Source organism: Eriocheir sinensis, chromosome 16 (assembly GCF_024679095.1).
Source record: "Eriocheir sinensis breed Jianghai 21 chromosome 16, ASM2467909v1, whole genome shotgun sequence".
Taxonomy (NCBI): Eukaryota; Metazoa; Arthropoda; class Malacostraca; order Decapoda; family Varunidae; genus Eriocheir; species Eriocheir sinensis.
Window position 1 is genome coordinate 14,986,661 of NC_066524.1, and position 21,174 is coordinate 15,007,834.

The 21,174-nt window shown below is 42.2% G+C and overlaps 1 protein-coding gene across 6 annotated transcripts in view; it reads right to left on the bottom strand.

Moving 5' to 3' along the window:
* LOC126999348 (serine/arginine repetitive matrix protein 1-like) overlaps positions 1-14,686 on the bottom strand; it is a 122,112-nt gene extending 107,426 nt beyond the window's left edge. For 4 of the 6 annotated variants that reach the window (XM_050861872.1, XM_050861874.1, XM_050861871.1 and 1 more), the window contains exon 1: positions 14,504-14,686. The gene's annotated coding sequence lies outside the window, so the exon portion shown is untranslated. Of the gene's footprint in view, positions 1-13,993; positions 14,107-14,200; positions 14,482-14,503 lie in introns of those variants that run through there. The other 2 variants (XM_050861876.1, XM_050861875.1) reach the window with 2 other exon arrangements.
* Between the last annotated feature and the right edge of the window lie 6,488 nt (positions 14,687-21,174).

Here is a 21,174-nt window from a genome sequence, read left to right on the forward strand (position 1 = left end):
ACACATGAAGCCCCGCCCACTCACCCCCGAGGCCACGCCCCCCTCAACCTCACCTGAATATTAATTACGGGACAAAAATAAACACAAAGGTAACACAGCATTCGGGGGAGACTTTCACTACAATAAAAAACTTTCACTATCAACACACTTTCGAGTATGAACAAATGATGTGAAAATTTAATTGCTTTGATATATATGACCTGATTGAGAGACAGGCGAAAAGAGTGATTGAGACAGACGAAGAGACAGAGATTGAGACAGACAGACGAAGAGACAAAGATTGAGACAGACAGACGAAGAGACAGAGATTGAGACAGACAGACGAAGGGACAGACTGAGACAGACAGACGAAGGGACAGACTGAGACAGACAGACGGAGAGAGATTGAGACACACAGACAAAAGAATGATAGCCAGACGCAGACAAAGGAAGAGACAGACAAGCAGACACACAGATAGACAGACAGAAGAGAAAGAATAAGATAAGACAGACAGACAGACACACAGGAAGAGATAGACAGAGAAAGAAGCAGAAACAGACCGAAAGAGGAGAAAAAGATAGATGTAAACAGACAGATGAAAAGACAATGGAAGAGACAGGCAGAGAAGGAAACAAATAAAGATAAAAAATAAATAAGACAGAAATAGACAAAACGAGAACAAACATGAATGAAAGACCATCGTAAAATATATAAAAAAAAAAACATATACGTCGACTAAAATAAAAAAATAAAATGATGACCCTTGTAAAAGAAAAAATATCAATGATCGTAAAACAGAAAACATATAAGACACGTAAAATATAACAATAAAAAAGGTGAAAACAGTAGTAGAGGCAAAATAAATTCATATAAAGGACACCCGTAATAGAAAAGGAAAATATATGACCCTAGTAAAATATAAAGAAAAATAGTTCAGACCCTCGAAATATAAAGTAAAAATAAATGTAAGTCAATGGAAAGCTTTTAGGCCGAGGGAACAAACAAGCTGAGGAATGGCGGGTTCTAAATCAGGTACAGGTAGTGGCGGGTTACCTGAGTGAATTTGGGGCACAGGTAACCCCTATTCAAGCTTTGTTCTCCCCACTTAAAGCTGACTCTCTCTCTCTCTCTCTCTCTCTCTCTCTCTCTCTCTCTCTCTCTCTCTCTCTCTCTCTCTCTCTCTCTCTCTCTCAAGGTGTGAAAGTGGCTGCGAAAGAGAGTGAGAGAGAGACAGACCGACAGAGAGAGAGAAAAATTGTATTGCGTTAAAATAATGAAAACGGAAATGATGTAATAGATAAAGGAAATTGATGAAAACGAGATAAAGAGGAGAATAGAAAAGGAAGGAAATGTAAAGAAGTAAAGCAAATAGTACAAAAAAGTAACTACCTCTTTTATAAATAACAAATAACAATAAAGACAAGAAAATCAATAATAAAAAAAATAAAAATAATGACAATGAATTACTTTTGAAAATGAGAACATAAAAAAATAATAAAAAACAGGAAAATAAATAGGAAAAATAAAGAGCGAATTACTTTTTAAATTGAGGACGAATACTCGAAAATTGGGACAAAGGAGGACAAGGAAGAAAGCAAAGAAAACAAGAATGCCATTAAAATAATAATTACGATGTGTGCGTGTTGCCCACGACCCCCCACACACACACTTCCGGTAGCTCAATCGGCTAAAGCGCCGCGCTGCAAGGCTTTACGGCCAAACAGGCGGCGGTTCGAGCCCCGCTCAGGCCGGATTCTTTCCGTTGACCAGAAGTGGTACTGTCCCCCCTTCAGCAAGGGGGATGGGGTGTGTGGTGTGCGAGATCCTGGCAGTACCCAGAGATCGACGATAATGAGCACTTGCTCACGTCGTGAGGGTACCTGCTGGCGAAAGCGAGTCCAACTCGTGATCAGGACGTGGTGAATTACACACACACACACACACACACACACACACACACACACACACACACACACACACACACACACACACACACACACACACACACACACACACACACACACACACACACACACACACACAGATTTGCACTAAAGTTAATCAAACAACTACCGGACTTTATAATCTCTCTCTCTCTCTCTCTCTCTCTCTCTCTCTCTCTCTCTCGACATTCCTACACTGCAATCTTACCCTCCTCCTCCTCTTCCTCCTCCTCCTTTCTCTCCTTGGTCTCTCCTATCACTGTCATTATTCCCTTTCTCCCTCCTCTCCTCTTATCGCGTTTCCCTCCTCCTCCTCCTCCTCCTCCTCCTCCTCCTCCTCCTCCTCCTTCTCCAATTTCTCTATCTTTACGCTTTCTTCCTTCCTTTATTCGTTCCTTTGATACCGTTTTTATTCTCTCTCTCTCTCTCTCTCTCTCTCTCTCTCTCTCTCTCTCACACACACACACACACACACACACACACACACACACACACACACACACACACACACACACACACACACACACACACACGCTCAATACGCACACACACGTATTATAAATATTCACGATATTTACGCACACAGCCCAGAGATCGACCGTCGACTTCATGGCGCCGCTCGACCCTCGACTTAATATCGTACCGAGGCAACGAGGTGCAAAGTTACGCTTGAAATAGTTCGAAAAAAGTGAAAAAAAATATCTGTTGAAAATAATTAACAGTAGAAGTATGGTAAAAACAAATTATTAACAGTAGAAAAATGACAGAAAATTTGCAATAGGAGAATAGCAGAAGAAAATAAATGAGTAGAAAAATGGTGGTAGAAGTAAATAGGTGAAAAATAGCAGCTGGAAGTAATAAATAGTGTAATAGTAGAAGAAAGAGGCATAAAATAAGGAGACAAAACAAGATGACAAAAAAGTAATATGGTAAAATATAATATAACGGCAGAAAATAGTTAAAAATAGCGATGGAAAATCATTAAAAGTAAAAAAGTGAAAAATAATCTCGCTAGGGAATAATAAATAGTAATAAAGCAAAATAAATAGCAACGGAAAATACGTAAAATAGTAAGCAGATTAAAAAAATGGTAGGAAATAAGAAATAGATGATTTTTTTTTAATTCTGAAATGTAAAAAAAAAAAATAATAATAAATAACAACAATAAAAAGTGAACAGCTAATACAGACAACAAAGAAAAAACGTCAGAAAATAAAAACCTACAGAAAAATCGACAATTCTGAACACTAAAAAAAAAAAAAAAAGGTCAGTGTAAAGAACCAAATAATCAGAGTTCTACGGAATATATAGAAAATAAAAGAAAGGAACTCTGAATAAGGAACCAAAAATCAGCAAATTAAAGATAGAGATTATTAGCGAAACCATAAATATTTAGGTGAAATGCACACAAACGAGGAATATTAATAGGGAGAGAGAGAGAGAGAGAGAAGGGTGGGGAGGTAAAGAGCTCTGACAGCGAACTGGAGGAGGGAAACGAAGGATGAAAGAGAGAGAGAGGGGGGGGGCTGCGTGGTTAGAGGTAAGGGAGAGGTGCAAGGGATGTGACATGAGGGATAAGAAATAAAAAAAAAAAAGTGGTAAGCGTTGTCTGGAAGCTGTGGGTGAGAGTGACAGGTGAAGGGGAGAGAGAGAGAGAGAGAGAGAGAGAGAGAGAGAGAGAGAGGGGGGGGGGGGGGCGAAGGAAGAGAAGGGAAAGGTGTAAGGGAGAGCTCCTATAATGGGGAGGGAGTGATGATGGTAATGGAGTACACAAGGAAAAGGAAGTGGATAGGATGATTGAAGAGGGAGAGGTAAAAGAAGACAGGAGAAAGAGGGAGAGGGGAAAAGGGTAAGAGGAATTAAAGAGAAGGAAATGATGGTGCTGATGAGGTATGTGAGGAAAAGGAAGGAAAAGGTAAGAGAATTAGGAGAGAGAGTGAAGGACAAGGGAATGAGAGAGAAGGGGAAAGGGGAAGAAAAAAAAATTGAGCCTGGAGGGTAGGGTGAGAGAAAACCGAAGGAAAATTTAGTTGAGTTGTGGTTGACAGGAGGAGAGGAAAGGGAGAAAAGGGGAAGCGAGGATGAAATATGGTAATGTGGAAGGGAGAAAAGTTTGGACATGAGAAAGGTGAAGAAGGGAGAGAGAAGAAAAAGAAAGTGAGGTGAGGCTTGAAACAAAATAAGGGGGAAGAGGAAGAACATGAAACGTAGAAACGAAACGAGAAGTAAAACGGAGAAAGAGACGAAAAAAAAAGAAGAAAAAGGGGGAAAAGCAAACAAGAAAATAGGAAGAGAAGAAAAGAAGGAATGTTTTGGTATAGAAAGAAAGAAGGGATAGGAAGAAAGGAAAAGAGAAGAAGGAAAAAGTAGAAAAAGATAAGTAAAGAGAGGGAAAGGGAGAGGAAGGAGGAGAAAAGGAAATAATAAAGAGGGGAAGAAGAGAAAGATGATAGGGATTAAGTTGTTTTGGTGGTATTTTATGAGATGTGAAAGAAAGGGCGATGGGAAAAAAGAAATGAGGGAAATATGAGATCAAGAGAAAGGTGAAAAACAGAATCCTATCAAAATATGCAAAAAATAAAAATATAATATCCTGCCTGGAACGACAAACAACTCTCTCTCTCTCTCTCTCTCTCTCTCTCTCTCTCTCTCTCTCTGATCTAATTTCCCTCCCCTGTCCCTTATTTTACCTTCCCTTCGCATTCACTTCTTATTCCTCATCATCTCTCTCTCTCTCTCTCTCTCTCTCTCTCTCTCAAAATAAAGGCTTATCGTACACCCGCCAGCGCTCTCCTCTCCTCGCCATAACTCACACGCCGCCAGACAGAGGGAAAACATATCGTACGGCGCCAGGGCTTCATAAACCCGGGTCACTGCACAAGGGTAGGACGTGCCAATATTTGTTTAAGGGGGGCGTTCGCGGCGGCTTTACCATTTGGAAGTAAAGATGATTGAGGTTGGTGGAATTTGTAGGGAAGGTGAGAGATATGTTAAGGTGATTAAGGAAGGTGTTTACAGGTGTTAGAAGGGGATAGTAAGAGTGAGAATTCGTGTAAAAAAAGAACATGTAAAAAGAGATGATATAATAGTAATAGCAATAATGATAGTAGTAGAAGAAGTAGTAGTAATAGTAGTAGTAGTAGTAGCAGCAGTAGTAGCAGTAGTAGCAGCAGCAGTAGTAGTAGTAGTAGTAGTAGTGTAACAGTAGTAGTAGTAAAAAGAAGAAAAGGAGACGAAGAACAAAAAGGAGAACAAGAAGAACAAAAAGGAGAACAAGAAGAACAAAAAGGAGAAAAAGAAGAGAAAGAAGAGAGATCAGAATACGAATAATGATCAGTAATAATGTGTTGAAAAAGTGCAAAATAAAAGTAAAAGAAAATATTGAAAACGGGATGAGAGAGAGAGAGAGAGGCAGCACAATGACCACTGATTTTCAATTCAAGATTTCCAAGAGGAGGAGGGTAGATAAGGCACGATCTCTCTCTCTCTCTCTCTCTCTCTCTCTCTCCTGTGTTTGACCTTAACCATGCCGAAAAAAATATGCAATATGATTCAGAGAGAGAGAGAGAGAGAGAGAGGGGGGGGGGGTCAAAACTCCGCATTTTAACTTTCAAGAAAACTATCGAAAATGTCCCTTCTCTTCTTCCTCCTCCCCTTCTTCCTCCATCTCCAACACTTCCTCCTCCCTCTCCTCCCCCCGCCCCCCCCTCTTCTTCCTCTTCCTGATTCTTCTGAAAAAAAAAAAAGAAACAAAGAAAGTGCAAAGGAAATACCTCTCCCCTCTTTTATTTTCCACTCCTCCATTTCTTCCTTTTTTCCTCCCTTCATTTCTGGTTTTCATTATTCTTTCCAATTTATTTTTCTTTTAATTTTCTTCCCTCTTGTATTAGTGATCTTACTTTCAACATTCGTAACATTATTTTTTTTTTACTTATTATAACAACGACCATTACTATCACTACCAAGACGATAACAACAACAACAACAACAACAACAACAACCATTTCCTCAACACCGCGCGGGGGAAAGAGGAAGTGAATGCGGAAATATCAACAACGAGAGAGAGAGAGACGAAAATGAACCCACAAGCCGCAACCACCCACTCCTACTACTACTACTACCATTACTACTACCACTACTTCTACTACTACCACTTCTACCACTACTACTACTACCACTAACACATTGACCCTACAACTTCTCGGCTTTAAAACGAAATTCCCTTGCAAACGACTCTCTCTCTCTCTCTCTCTCTCTCTCTCTCTCTCTCTCTCTCTCTCTCTCTCTCTCTCCTTCCATCATTCCTGTCCATTCTATCTTTCCTCCTCCTCTTACACCTCTCTCTCTCTCTCTCTCTCTCTCTCTCTCTCTCTCTCTCTCTCTCTCTCTCTCTCTCTCTCTCTCTCACACACAATACCTTCAAGAAACACTGAATATTTCTCTTTCGCTTCCCTGACTCAAATTTTCACGACCTGCACAGATTTCCTCTTCTTTTTCCTCTTCCCTTTCCTCTTCTTTTTCTTCATTTTCCTCTCTCTTCCTTGCCTATCTCGATTTCCTCTTATTTTCCTTCCTTGGTTTCCTCTTCCCCGTTTTCCTTTTTTCTCCTTCACTTTCTTCCTCTTTTTTCATTCAATTTTCCCTTCCTCGTTGTTCTCTTCTTTTTCTTTTCTCGTTTTCCTTTTCCTCGTTTTTCCTTTTCTTTTCTTTTCTAGATTTCTTCCTCTTCGTTCACCCCATTTTTCTTCTTTCCTCGTTTTCCTCTTTTTTTATTTCCCAGATTTCCTCCTCTTCGTTGTCTTCTTTTCCTGCATCGTTTTCCTCCTCCTCGTTCTTTTTTACAGCCTCATTTTTTTGCCTCGCCTTCTCGTCTCGTTCCTATCTTTCCCTTCATTTTTTGTCTTTCCCTTCATCTCGTGCTTTTTACGCCTCCTCCTCCTCCTCCTCCTTCTCCTACTCCTCCACTTCTTTCTCCACTCTCGGCATCCTCTTTTTTTCCTCTTTCTTTTACGAGTTTCTTGCTTTTCTTTATTTCCTCTTGTCTCTGTATATTACAACTTTGATCTTATTTTCTTTTCTTTTCTTTTACTTTTGTTTTCCCTTTTTTTGCCTGTCTGTCTTTCCGTCTGTCTGTCTGTCTGTCTGTCTGTCTGTCTGTCTTCAATATCCTCATTCTTCTTTTTCCCTCTCAAGGAGTTTTCCCTCAAATTCCCCTCATTCCTAACATTCCCCAGAGAGCGTGATACTCTCTCTCTCTCTCTCTCTCTCTCTCTCTCTCTCTCTCTCTCTCATATACCCTTTTCTTCACGTTCCCTTTCTACTTTTTCTTCCTTCCCTCTTTCTTCCTCTCCTCTCTTTTTCTGTATTCTAAGTTACATTTTTTTCTTTTGACTCATGTTTTTTTTTTCATTTTACTCTGTCTATCTATCTATCCATCTATCTGTCTTTAAGGGCGCTCAGGTACGTCTCAATTAATTTAGCTGTGAAGTTACCAGTAATTACCTTCACACCGAGACGTTGAAATAGCCAGGTAAATTCTCCCGTAAATACAGGTTAATGAGAGGAGGAGGAGGAGGAGGAGGAGGAGGTGGTGGTGGTGGTGGTGGTGTGTGTGTGTGTGTGTGTGTGTGTGTGTGTGTGTTTCCTCTCCCTCTACCACACACAGATACTCTCTCCCTCCCCCTCCCCCCCCCCCCTTCTCTCTCTCTCTCTCTCTCTCTCTCTCTCTCTCTCTCTCTCTCTCTCTCTCTCTCTCTCTCTCTCTCTCTCTCTCTTGACCACTCTGCCAATCTTTCTTTAAACTGTTGATTCGTCGAAGTAATGCGTGGGCTGTGTGTGTGTGTGTGTGTGTGTGTGTGTGTGTGTGTGTGTGTGTGTGTGTGTGTTATTTTTAGCTCGTGTGTAGTTATGACCGAGACGGAAAAAGAAAAGGAAAGAGAGGAAGAGCAAGAGATGATGATGGTGATGAAGACGAAGAAAGAAAATAACACGAAATAATTAAAGAATGGAAAGGAGAAAGAACGAAGGAATAGGAAAAAAGAGAAAACAACAAAAAACGAAAGAAAGGAAAAAAGGAGAAAACGAAAGGAAAAAAATAACGAAAACTAATGAATGGCAAAAAGAAAGGAGGACAAAAAGAAAGAAAAATGGAAAAAAATTAAAGAAAACAACAAAAAAATGAGAGAAAGGAAAAAAGGAGAAAACGAAATGAATAAAAATAACGAAAACGAAAAAATGGAAAAAAGAACATAATATCTCCCCACTATCACTTATTTTGCTCCCTCCTTCCCCCCTTTTCTCCCTTTCCCTCTTTTGCTCCCCCTTAATAATGCCCCTTTAGCTGCCCCCCTTCCCCCCCCCTCCCCCCTTTTCCAGGTAGGTTTATTTACATGTCAGAATCTTGACCCACTGACCGACCGACACGGACAAGCATAAACACCCCAACCCCCTCCGTACCCCCGTTCTCCCATCTCCCTTCTCTTATATCTCTCCCCACTCCTCTTCCTTCTTTCCTCCCTCACTCCCACTTCTATATTTATCCTCTTATTCTCCTTTAATTCAGTTTTCATTGTTTCCTATTTTTCTTTTGTTTTTCGTATCATATTATCAGTTTCGTTTTTTTTTTTCATTTTTCTTTTACGAGTTTCTTTATTTTCTTTATTCCCTCTTGTCTCCGTAAATCACGACTTTAATCCTGTTTTCTTTTCTTTTACTTTTGTTTTCCCTTTTTTCTGTCTGTCTGCAATTTCCTCATTCTTCTTTTTCCCTCTTTAGTTTCCCTCTTTGTTTTGTCTAAGAAAAAGACGAAGGGAGATTGAAAAATGAAAAAAAAATAGGATTGGGGAAAAGAAAACAGACGAGGAAGAAAATTGTGGGAAAATATAAAGAGAACGACATTAAGGTGAAGAAAAGTGACAAAATAATATATAAGTAAAAAAAGGGAAAAGGGAGGAAATAAAATTATATTGTCACCAAATGTTTGAAAAAGAAAAATAAGCATGAAGGAAAAGAAAAGAAATTGACAGGAAAATCACGGCAAAATGAAAGCAGAAAAAGTAACAAAATATATAAAAAAAAGGAAAATAGTGCCAAGAGGAAAGGAAAGGAAATCATCACCAAATATTAAAAAGAAAAAAATGATCAGATAAGAAGCAAATTTCGGGTGGTTCCTCATGAGCAGGTGTAGCTAATTAGATGATGCACAGGTAAGCCGGGGCGTCACCTGTACGTCACGCTATCTCCTCATCACGACTTCATTACCCACCTGAACTGAGAAGGGAAAAATGGGAGAGGAAGATAGGAGGAGGAGAGGAAGATAGCATGAGAAAGAGGAGATAGAGGAAAGAAGATAAGAGGAGGAGAAGGATAAGAAGAAGGGAGGGGGAGGATAGGCAAGGGAAGAGAAAGGGAGAAGGAGACATAGGAGAGGATTGGGATAAATAAGGATAGAAAGGGAAGAAGGGAGGAGAGAAAGGCAGAGGGAAAATAGGAAGGGAGGAGGAGGACAGGAAAGGGAGAAGAGAAAGATAAAAGGAGGAGGAGGAGAGGAAGATAGGAAGGGAAACAGCTAGGAGAAGAACAGGATAGGAAGAAAGGACTGTAAGGGAGAAGGAAGATAGGAAAAGAGGAGAATGGAAAGGAAGAAAGGGAGGAAAAGGAGAAAAAGCTAGAAAGGAGAAGGATGGGAGAAGGAAAATAGGAAAGGAGAAGGAAGATAAAGGAGAAAAAGAGAAGGAAGAGGAATCACATTTAGCAACAGTCAAATGGAGGTAAGAAAATAAAAAAAGATGATAAACGTGACTGTGATAAAAGGATAAGGTAAAGAGTCGCCTTATATCTCATCCTTATCCTCCTCCTCCTCCTCCTCCTCCTCCTCCTCCTCCTCTTACTTCTTCCCCTTCTTAACTATTCCTCCTCCTCCCCCTCCTCTTCCTGCCTCACTTCCTTTATTCTCATTACCTACATTTTTATCTACCTCTTTCTGTTTTATCTATTTTGCCCTTCTCATCTATTCTTCCTCCTCCTCTTCTTCCTTCTCCTCTGCCTGGTCCTGCTCCTCTTCGTTCATTTCCTTATTCTTATCTACATCTTCCTGTTTTTTTTTTCTTTCTTTTCTCAATTCTCAGCTTTTCCTCCACTTCCTGCTTCTTCTTTTCTTTTTCCTCCTCCTCCGCCTTCTCCTCTTCCTATCATTTTTTCCTCTCTTTCATCGTTCTTCAATAAAAAAAAAAAATAGAATAAAGAAAAATGCCAAAAACAACAAAAACAAAAACAGCGAAAAATTGAAAAACGAAAACAAAACAAAAACAATCAAGGACAAAAAAATACAAGTCAAAATAAACAACAAAAAACAATTAAGGACACAAAAAAAAAAAAAACGCAACAAAGAAAAAAGTTAGCCCGCCCAAGAAATAAATATAAACAAAGACAACAGCATCAAAACAAACATTTCGTAACATTTCCACCAATACGAAACTCAAATCAAAGAATCGAACAAAATACTTGAAGGTCATGCAAGGTCAGGTCAGGTCAAAGAGGAGGAGGCTGGTAAGGTCGCCGGTCCTATAGTAAAAAGGTCACTTCTCGCCCTTAATGCAAGCGATTAAGGAAGAAGTTATGGTGGGAAAGGATGAAGTTGTGAAGTTTGCGCTCTCTCTCTCTCTCTCTCTCTCTCTCTCTCTCTCTCTCTCTCTCTCTCATCGTCTTTCTTTTTTTTCTCCTATTTTTCGCTATTATTTTTGTCTTCAACGTCTCCTTAGGTCACCAGTAGTGTAAGTTAAGGGTAGTAATTTCCTCTTATTTCTCTGTTTACTGTAAAATTTCCATGTCTCTTTCTTCCTTAAAGGCACATGGTGTTCTCTTCTAACTATTTCCTGCCGGCACGTTGCCGGAGGGAGAGGTGGGTGGGGAGGAGCCTTCATCTATTCTGTCCTGTCCTACCACACGTAGATCACTAGTAGTAGCGGTAGTAAACAGACACCCTCGCCATAGACCGCCAGGTCTTCTGGTGTTTGTTCTTCCTATGTATTCCTCCTCCTCCTCCTCCTCCTCCTCCTCCTCCTCCTCCTCCTCCTCTTAATCCTCCTCTTATTCCATTCTCCCTCCTATTCCTCCTCCTCCTTCATCTGTTTCTTCTGCAATCTTTCCTTCAAGTTTTCTCTTCTTTCTCTTCTTTCTCTCACTTCTTCATCCTTTCTTCTTAATATTCCTCTTCTCCATTCTTTCTTCTCAATCTTCACTTCTCCCTTTCCTCTTTTTTTCTTCTCTATCTTTCCCTCTCTTCATCTTTTCTTTCCTCTTCCTCCTCATCATCTCCCCCACTCTCCTTTTTTTACCTCCTCCTTCTCCTCCTCCTCCTCCTCCTCCTCCTCCTCCAATTCAAGGAAAACGGAAGGCAAATCTTAAATCCCAGATCCCTTCGTTTCTACGGTTCATCCTGAGATTTATTTGTCAGGGATTTCAAACCGTACGTCCCTCCCCCCTGCCTCTCTCTCTCTCTCTCTCTCTCTCTCTCTCTCTCTCTCTCTCTCTCTCTCTGCTTTTTTTTCTCCTCTCTTTTCCTTCTCGTTTTCCTGTTTTTTTATTTTTCCTTTTCTTTCCTTTATTGGTTTACCTCGCCCCTTATCTACGTTCATGCTCTCTCTCTCTCTCTCTCTCTCTCTCTCTCTCTCTCTCTCTCTCTCTCTCTCTCTCTCTCTCTCTCTCTCTCTCTCTCTCTGCTAAGGCTTTATCTCCTTTTTATTCTTCTCATCTTCCCTTTTTATCTCCCTCTCTCCCTCTCTTTCCTATCTCCCTCTCTTCATCTCCCTCCTCCTCTCCCTCTCTTTCATCCATACATATTATAATTTTCAAGTATTTCTTTCTCTCCTTTCTCTCCTCCCTTTCTGGAGCTAAACCTTTCCTCCACTTGCTCTTATCTCCCCTTCTAACTCTCCCTTCCTCCTCCTCCTCCTCCTCCAGTGTAGAATCGTTTGAGGGCACAGTCTTATGGAAAAGGACTAAAAATATAAATGAAAATAAAAAAAAATTAAAAAATGTGAATGGAAAATAAAAATAAAACTTGATCTGGTTAACAAAGTGACTACGAAAAATAAAACTTGATCTGGTTAACAAAGTGACTACGAAGGGAAATATGATAAAAAAAAGTCTTCGTGTATCAGACTAACCTGCTTTTCTTCTTTCTCCTCCTCCTCCTCCTCCTCCTCCTCCTGCTTCTATCCCGCCTCCAATCTTCCTCTAAATCACTATTTCATAATTGCAATATTCTCACATCTAAGTATTTTCATCCCTCCCTCCCCCGCTCCCTCCCTCCGGCATTTCCTGTCATTTCTCTCTCTCTCTCTCTCTCTCTCTCTCTCTCTCTCTCTCTCTCTCTCTCTCTCTCTCTCGCACAAAAAATATTATGGATTATTGACGAACAAAAAGTTTAACGAACAAAAAAATTTGAATACCTAGTGAATTTTTAAAGGGCTGATGGATGCTCTCTCTCTCTCTCTCTCTCTCTCTCTCTCACAATCGTAAATGAAACAAAAAAATACAATAAATCAGTAGGAATGGAACACACACACACACACACACACACACACACACACACACACACATACAGCTTAAGGACGAGGACAAGCACTACAAATAAGACACAGGTAATGAGATACGTGAAGGGCAGGTGAGGAGCGATTAATTAACACAAACACCTGAGCTCAAAACAACAATAACAACAACACATACAGGTAAACAGGTAAACAAACAAAGACACTCCAAAGGTAAAAACAATAAATAAATCCTCCTTTCCTCTTCCTTCTCTTCCTCCCTCTTCCTCCTCCTCCTCCTCCTCCTCCTCTTCGTCATCATTATGGGCTTCGTTGACACCTCGTCCTCTCTATCACTCGCTAGGAGGAAAGGAAGGAGGAAAAATATAGGAGGAGCGAAGGAAGGGAGGAGGAGGAGGAGCGATGGGGAAGGAAGGGAGGTAGGGAGACAGGAGGAGAAAAGGGAGACGGGAAGGAGAAAGGAACTAAAGGAGGAAAGGAAAAAAGGGTGACAGGAAGGAGAAAGGAATGATGAGACAGAGAAGGAAAGGAGGAAGACAGGAAGGAAGGAAAGGAGAAAAAGAGGAAAGAAGGAACGGAGAAAGGAGGGAAGAAAAAAAAGGAAAGGATGAGGAGGAAAGAGAGAGGAAAAGGAGGAAGAGAGGAAAGGAGGAAAAAATATATAATAGGTGAGGAAAATAGGTGCTTAGAGAATCATAAGGGAGAGAGAGAGAGAGAGAGAGAGAGAATAATGGTATAACCCAGGTAGGCTAGGTCACCTGGGGAAGGTAATTAAGGCTACCTGAACATCAAACAGATAACGATCTTCTTCAACCTCAATAATGGCACCTCCACCTCCACCTCCTCCACTACCTCCTCCTCCTCCTCCTCACGATCAGCCTCCATCTCCCCCTCTCCACTTGCTCTTTTACACGCCTCCTCCTCCTCCTCCTCCTCCTTATGTTCCTCCCTCTCCTCTACGTCTTCCTCCTCTTCCTCTCGTATGAATATCGAATCACTAATCCACCGATACAAACAGACTTCAAAACCATTCATTATCAAGCTCTGTACATGTATACGTCTCTCTCTCTCTCTCTCTCTCTCTCTCTGAACACCTACTTTCCTCCTTTCTTTTCTTTCTTCTCTCCTTCCTCCGTTCCTTCCCTCTCGCTCTAGTTCCTCTTTCCTCCTTTTCCTTCGCTCTCCTTTAGTTTTCTTCCTGTCTTCCTCCTTTTCTTCATTTCTGTCCTCATTGCCTTCTTTCTCTTCCTTCCTCTCTCCTTTCCTTCTTTCCTAACCTCCTTCCATCTCTCCTTCTTCCTCCTCCTCTCCCTTCCTTCCTCCCATCCCTCCTTCCTTCCTTCCTTCGCTGCCTTCGATTCAGTCCTTTCTCTTCCCTCCTCTTTCTCTCCTTCTTTCCTAACCTCCTTCCTCCTCCTCTCCCTTCCTTCCTTCCATCCTTCCTCCCTTCACTTCCTTTCTTTTCGTAATTTCAGTGTTCCATTCCAAGCAAAAAAAAATATTCACGTTCTTTCGCTCACCTGGGAATTGGAGATGATGAGACAGGTAGCACAGGTAATACACAGGTGACAAACAGGTAATACAAAGGTGATACAGGTGTTCTTGGGCTCTCAATTGCCACCAGGAAAACACACACACACACACACACACACACACACACACACACACACACACACACACGAAATAACACGCACTTTAAAAACAAGCCTGACTGATTGATTACCCACTTGACTCCTTCCTTGCTTGTTCTGGTAGCTTGCTTGTTTACTTGTTTGCTTGTCAGTCAGTTCACCACCACCACCACCATTATCACCACCACCACCACCATTATCACCACCAACCACCACAGTCATATCACCACAGTCACCATTACCATCATCACCACCATCATCACCACTGTCACATCATCATCACCACCACCATCACCACTACCATTATCATCACCATCATCACCACCACCACCGAAGCTTCGAATCACATCACAAGCTATCTCGTTTAAGTTCGAACACTCTCACGGCGCCCTCCATTACCTTCTTCACCCCTGTGGCACTCCTAGGCACCTCTACGGGCACCCCGGGGGACGCTAGGGCCACCGGAGGTTAGCGGGGGGGCACACACTGACCACCTCCGCCACTACCACTGCTGCCCTGGGACCACGAGCGGCGTGTATCTGTCTCCGTCCAAGTTCCAAGCGGCACTGAGGGTCGTTTCGCTCGCCTCGCCCGCTGAGCCCAACAGGTGAAGGCTCCGTTGGCGTGGCGGCGGCGCTGACGGAGGGGCGAAGGTGGAGGGACGGAGGAAAGAGGGAGAGAAGGGAGGAGAGAGGGAGAGAAGGGAGGAAGATGAAAGACTGAGAGAAAAGATGAAGGAAAATAGATGGAGGATAGTTAGGAGATAAGAAAAAGAGAACGAGATATACAGAGGAACGAAAGAGGGAGGGACGGAGGAAAGAGGCAGAGAAGGGAGGAGAGAGGGAGAGAAGGGGGGAAGATGAAAGGCTGAGAGAAAAGAGGAAGGTAAATAGATGAAGGATAGATTAGGAGACAAGAGAAAGAGAAGGAGATATACAGAGGAACGAAAGAAAGAGGGAGAGAGGAGAGGAAGACGAGATATAAGAGAAATGGAAAGATGAAAGAAAGATGAATCGATAAAATGGAGGAAGAGAGGAATGAAAGGAGAAATAAAGGACAAAAAGAGAGAGGTGGAAGATAGAAGAAATAAACAGAGGAATGCCAGGAAAGTAATGAGATGGAACGAAGAGGGAGGAGAAGAAGAAACGAGGTAGAGAAATTAAGAAAAAGAGGAAGTGAGGGAGGGAAAAAGGGAGTGAACGGAGGAAGACAAGAATGTGAAGAAACGGAAAGATAAGAGACAATATGATAAAGGAGAAACGACAAATAGTAAGAAAAGAAAGAGAGCAAGAAAAGGAAAACACGGGGAATGGAGAAGGAAACGAAGAATAGAAGGAGGAAAGGAAGAAACAGTGTAAAGAAGGCAGGAGGGGAAGGAAGAAGCATTGGAGAGAAGGGATGAAGGAGAGAGAAGAAAGATGGAAGGAGAAGAAGGAAGAGAGGAAAGGAAGGAAGGATGGATGGAGATAATGGAGGGAAGAAAGGAGGGATAAAGCACCCTCCCCCCCTCTCTCTCTCTCCTGCCACTCACCAAACGGACACACAAACATTACTCTTAAAAGCATCACACACACACACACACACACACACACACACACACACACACACAACTAAGGTCGAAGGGGGTATGGGGGGTCTATGTGTCTGTGGAGGTGTGTGTGTGTGTGTGTGTGTGTGTGTGTGTGTGTGTGTGTGTGACCCAGAGTAGTTTGTTTTTTTTTTGTTTTTTTTTTCATTGTATGTTAGCCCTTTTGTTTCCTGCTCTCTCTCTCTCTCTCTCTCTCTCTCTCTCTCATGCCTGTGGTTCCATTAGAGAGAGAGATAGAGAGAGAGAGAGAGAGAGAGAGAGAGAGAGAGAGAGACCTCTCTCTCTCTCTCTCTCTCTCTCTCTCTCTCTCTCTCTCTCTCTCTCGATGCCAAGACTAGGCATGAGGTCTTTTTTTCACAAATTCGGATAGTGGTAGTAGTAGTAGTAAAAATAGTACGTAGTAGTAATAGTAGTAGTAGTAGTAGTAGTAGTAGTAGTAGTAGTAGTAGTAGTAGTAGTAGTAGTAGTAGTAGTAGTAGTAGTAGAGGTGCAGTGATCGGGACAGAGGTATATAAGAAGGAGTACGTGGGAGACAAAGTAGCTGAATGGGTGAAGGAAATAGAAGCTTTGTCTGCCATTGCCAAGACTGAGCCACACGCTGCCTATTCAGCGTACACCCACGGCATCCAACATCGGTGGACGTTCCTGATGCGCACCATCCCCGGCATCAGTCCACTCCTCCGACCACGGGAAAATGCCGTCAAGAATGTATTCTTGCCGGCGCTGGTGAAATATCATGCTTTGGGGGAGGAAGAGAGGGATATGCTAGCACTTCCCCCAAGACTGGGTGGGATGGGGATCACCAACCCTGAGAAGCTGGCAGATAAGGAGAACCAAAACTCCATCAGCCTTACCAGGTCACTCATCAACAGGATCATCGCTCAGGAGGCAGAGGGCGAGATAGACCAAACAGAAATAAGAGATATTAAAAGAAAAATCTCAGAAGAAAGGCAACAGGCCCAAAAAGACGAGCTGGACCGTCTTACACACCACCTGTCCACAGAAATGGGTAGAAAAATACACACAGCACAGGAGGCAGGCGCCTCTAACTGGCTAACGTCATTACCAATCAGAGCAAAGGGCTTCAGCCTCAACAAACAAGAATTTGTCGACGCCATTGCTCTGAGATATGGCTGGCCGATTGAGGGACTGCCTGATCTCTGTGCATGTGGATCACCAAATGATGTCACCCACACCATGACATGTAAAAAGGAGGCTTCGTCTGTATTCGACACGATGAAGTGAGGGATCTGACAGCCAGCATGCTTGGGGAGGTATGCCAAGACGTCACTACCGAGCCGGCACTGCTTCCCCTGGACGGCGAACACCTTCGGTACAGGACAGCCAATACCTCACAGGAGGCACGGGTTGATGTAAGTGCCCGCGGATTCTGGGTGCGCGGACAGCGGGCGTTCATGGACATCCGCATATTCGACCCGATGGCTGCCTGTCACCGTGAGCTGCCCCTGCAAGCCGCCCACCACAGGAACGAGCAGGAGAAGACAAGGGCATACGGTGAAAGAATCCAACATGTGGATCAGGGCAGCTTCACCCTCGTCTTCACCACATCCGGCGGATGGGTCCCAGGGCCCAATGCTACACACGCCTCGCGGAACTAATCTCAGAAAAGAAGCAACAGCCAAGGAGCCACGTTGTCGCCTGGATGAGGTGTCGCCTCGTTCTCCTGCTCAGGTCGGCCATCCTATGTCTCAGGGGCACCAGACACTCTGGCCCAAAAGCCACCACCATCTCCAATATGGACTATGAAGCCACAGTGGTGGAGAGTGACATTAGGGTGGGTCGGGAGTGACTTGAGTAGGGAAGGAAAGGGGGATCTAGACGTAATAGATGATAGGTGATTTAGTGTCAGGTAGTATTAGTGATATGGTTGGATGCCACAGTCATTAGCGAACAGAGTTGGGGCTAATGACCTCCAAGCTATGGAGCCCTCCATGATTATGTGTCGGGAAAATAAACATGGGTGGAGGTATCATTTACGTTGTGTTGAAAAAAAAAAAAAAGTAGTAGTAGTAGTAGTAGTAGTAGTAGTAGTAGTAGTAGTAGTAGTAGTAGTAGTAGTAGTAGTAGTAGTAGTAGTAGTAGTAGTAGTAGTAGTAGCTGAAGAACTAATGGTAGTAGTAGTGTTGAATCTCTCTCTCTCTCTTCGTACCCCGAGTTTATGGTTTGATAATAAGTTGCATCTTAAAAAAGGAGGCCAAGAATGTAAATTGAGCTTATTATGCGGGAAATTTGCTTTAGAATAGTAGAAGTAGTCGTAGTAGTAGTAGTAGTAGTAATAGTAGTAGTTTTAGTAATAGTAGTAGTAGTAGTTTTAGTAATAGTAGTAGTAGTAGTAGTAGTAGTAGCAGTAGTTTTAGTAATAGTAGTAGTAGTAGTAGTAGTAGTAGTAGCAATAGTAGTAGTAGTAGTAGTAGATCCTTCCTCTCACTCTTCCTCTTCTTTTTCTCCTACTTTTCTTTCCTTCTATTTCTTCTTCTAATCTTCCTCTTCTTTTCCTCCGTGTTCCTTTTTATCCTGAACTTAAGGAAGACGGGAGGAGAGGATAGAAGGAAGGAATAATTAAAAACAGGAAGAGGAAGGGAAGGACTAAACAGGGAAAGAAGAAGGAAGAACAAACAAAAAGGAGAAACAAGAAAAAAGATAAAAGGAGGAAGAGAAAAAAAGGAATCAAAACAAAACAAGAAGGAATTTACGAACAGGAGCAACAAAACAAGCAAAAAAGATTATAAAAGAAAAAGGAAAGGATAAACAGAAAAAAGAATATTCGGAAAAGAAAGAAAACAAACATGAAAAGAACGCGTGACAGAAAAATTAAGAAAATGACAAACAGGAGACGGAAAATTAGAGACAAGAGAAAGAAAACAATAAAAAAGAGGCAGAAGACGAAAGAAGTTAAGGAAAGTAAAAAGATAAAAAAGGAAAATAAGGAAAAACGTGGAAAATGAGACGAGAAATATAAAAAAAAGAAAAATACAAATGTAGAAAAAAAATGTATAAAAAAACGAAAGATGAAAAAAATGAAAATATAATGAAAAAATGAAGAAAAAAACGAGAAAGATGAAAAAATTAAAATATAATGAAAAAATGAAGAAAAAAACGAGAAAGATGAAAAAAAATATAATGAAAAAAATGAAGAAAACGAGAAAGATGAAAAAAATGAAAATAATATAATGAAAAAAATGAAGAAAGAAGAAACAGAAAAGAAAAAAAGGAAAATGAAGAAATAAATAAAAGCAAAAGAGAACCAAAAAGGGAGATACGAACTTGCAAACGAGCGTAGAAAATGGGAAACAACTGGTGCATAGAAAACGAGTTGTGGACCGAAGCTAAGATAAACAAGACCTCAAGGGGGAACTCAAAGAACGGGAAAGAAGAAGAAAGGAGAAAAAAAGGCCTAAGAGGAACACAGAGAAAGGGGAAAGAGATGAGAAGGAAAGAGAAAAAGACTAATAGGAAACACAAGGATGAGGAAAAAAGAGAAAAAGGAGATAGAGAAAAGACAGGGAAAGAGAAGAAAAGGAGGGGGAGGAAAAGAGAAAGGAAGGGGAAGGGGGGAGAGCAACACTACTGCAACAAAGGGAAAAGAGGAGAGGAAAAAGAAGGGAAAAAAAGGGAAGGAGGAAGGAGGGGAGAAAAGAGTGAAGAAGGAGGGAGAAGAAGGAAAAGAGAGGGAGGGAAATATTCAAAGCAACACAAACATCAACAAAAGGAAAAGAGAAGAAGAAAAAGAAGGGAAAAAAAGGGAAGGAGGAGAGGAAGAAATAGAGGGAGGGAAAGGTTCAGAGCAACACATACGTCAACAAAAGGGAAAGAGAAGAAGAAAAAGAAGGGAAAAAAGGGAAGGAGGAAGGAGGGGAGAAGACAGTGAAGAAGAAGGGAGAAGAAGAAAAGGAGGGGAAGAAATAGAGAGAGGGAAAGGTTCAGAGCAACACATACATCAACAACAGGGAAAGAAGAGAAGAAGAAAACGAGTTGGAGAAAAAGAAAGAAAAAAAGGCGAGAGGGGAGGAGGGAGGGAGGGCAACACAAATGCAACCTCCCACAATACACCTGATGAATAATTAATACACTTGTTTGAGACTACCTTACCCTCACCTGGGCTAGCTATTTACCTGTACAGCGTCCGCCAGGTGGTAAACAAAGGGGTGGAGAAGGCAGGTAAGGCACATAGGTAGATGGAAGTATTTTATAGAGGAGAGAGGAAAGGGAGGAAGAAAAGGAAAGGGGAGGAGGAAAGAGGGACGTAGGTAGGAAGGATGGAAGTATTTTATAGAGGAGAGAAGAAAGGGGAGGTAAGGAAAGGGAGGAAGAAGAGAAAAGTGGAAGGAGGAAAGAGGGACGTAGGTAGGAAGAAAGGAAGGAATAAAGACGAAAAAATGTAAAAGGACAAAAATGAAAAAGAAAAGGGAAAAGGAAAAGAGGGGAAAAGGAAAGAGAAGAAAGGGGAAAGAGAGGGAGAGGCAGGTAGAGGTAATGGAGGGAAGACAGAGAGAGAGGAAGGTGAAGGAGGTGGGAAGTGAGGAAAGAGGAAGAAGAGGAGAAAAGCTAAAGTAAGAAGAGACCAGAGAAGAGGAAGAAGATATATTCATTAATCTCCTCCATTAACTCCTCTTCCTCTTCCCTTCTTCTCTTCTTCACTCTTTATTTTCGCACCTTCTTTTCCCTCTTCCTCCTTTCCTCCTCCTCCTCTTCCCTTCTTCCTTCCTTAATTCCTCACTTTCTCCTCATCTCCACTCCTCATAATAACCTTCCCTCATCTCCTCTTCCTCCCCCTCATCATCATCATCATCATCAACACTTGCAGACACCTTTAGCACACCTTAAGGCAGCATCACACACCTGAGATAAAGGGGGGTAGAGGGGGGGCAGGTGTACAGGGAAGAGGAGTCACCTGTCATACAATCCCAGGTTAAGGAGAGGCACAGGTGAGGCGAGAGTGACCTTTGTGCCCAGGTGTGTTAGGGGCGAGAGTTACCTGGCGCGGTGCCCCGGCTTATTAAAGGAGAGGGAGCGATCAGACAGGTGAGTGGAAGGGGCACGCTCACCTGGGTTACCTGCCTTAGCTCACCTGGCTTACCTGTTCCACCTGTACTGTAGCGGTGAGGGAAAGGGACAGTGGATGGAGTGAAAGGGAAAGTAAGGGATGAGATATGTAATTGAGGGGAAGAAAAAGGGGAGGGGAGGAAAATGTAGAAACAGGGTGATAGGAAGGAAAAGGCAGAGGAAGGTAATGGGAGGGGAAAGTGAAAGGGAGAACAAGGTGAATGAAGGGGAATGTGAAACGAAGATGAAGGGAAAGGGAAAGCAAGGTGACAGGGAGGAGAAGATGAAAAGGTGATAGGAAGGAAGAGGTGTGAGAAATAAGTGATGGGGAGAGAAAGGGGAGGACAAAGAAATGGGAAGAGAAAGTGAGAGGGGGAAGTGAAAAGTGAAGGGAAAGTGAATGTGAAGTGTCGGGCAG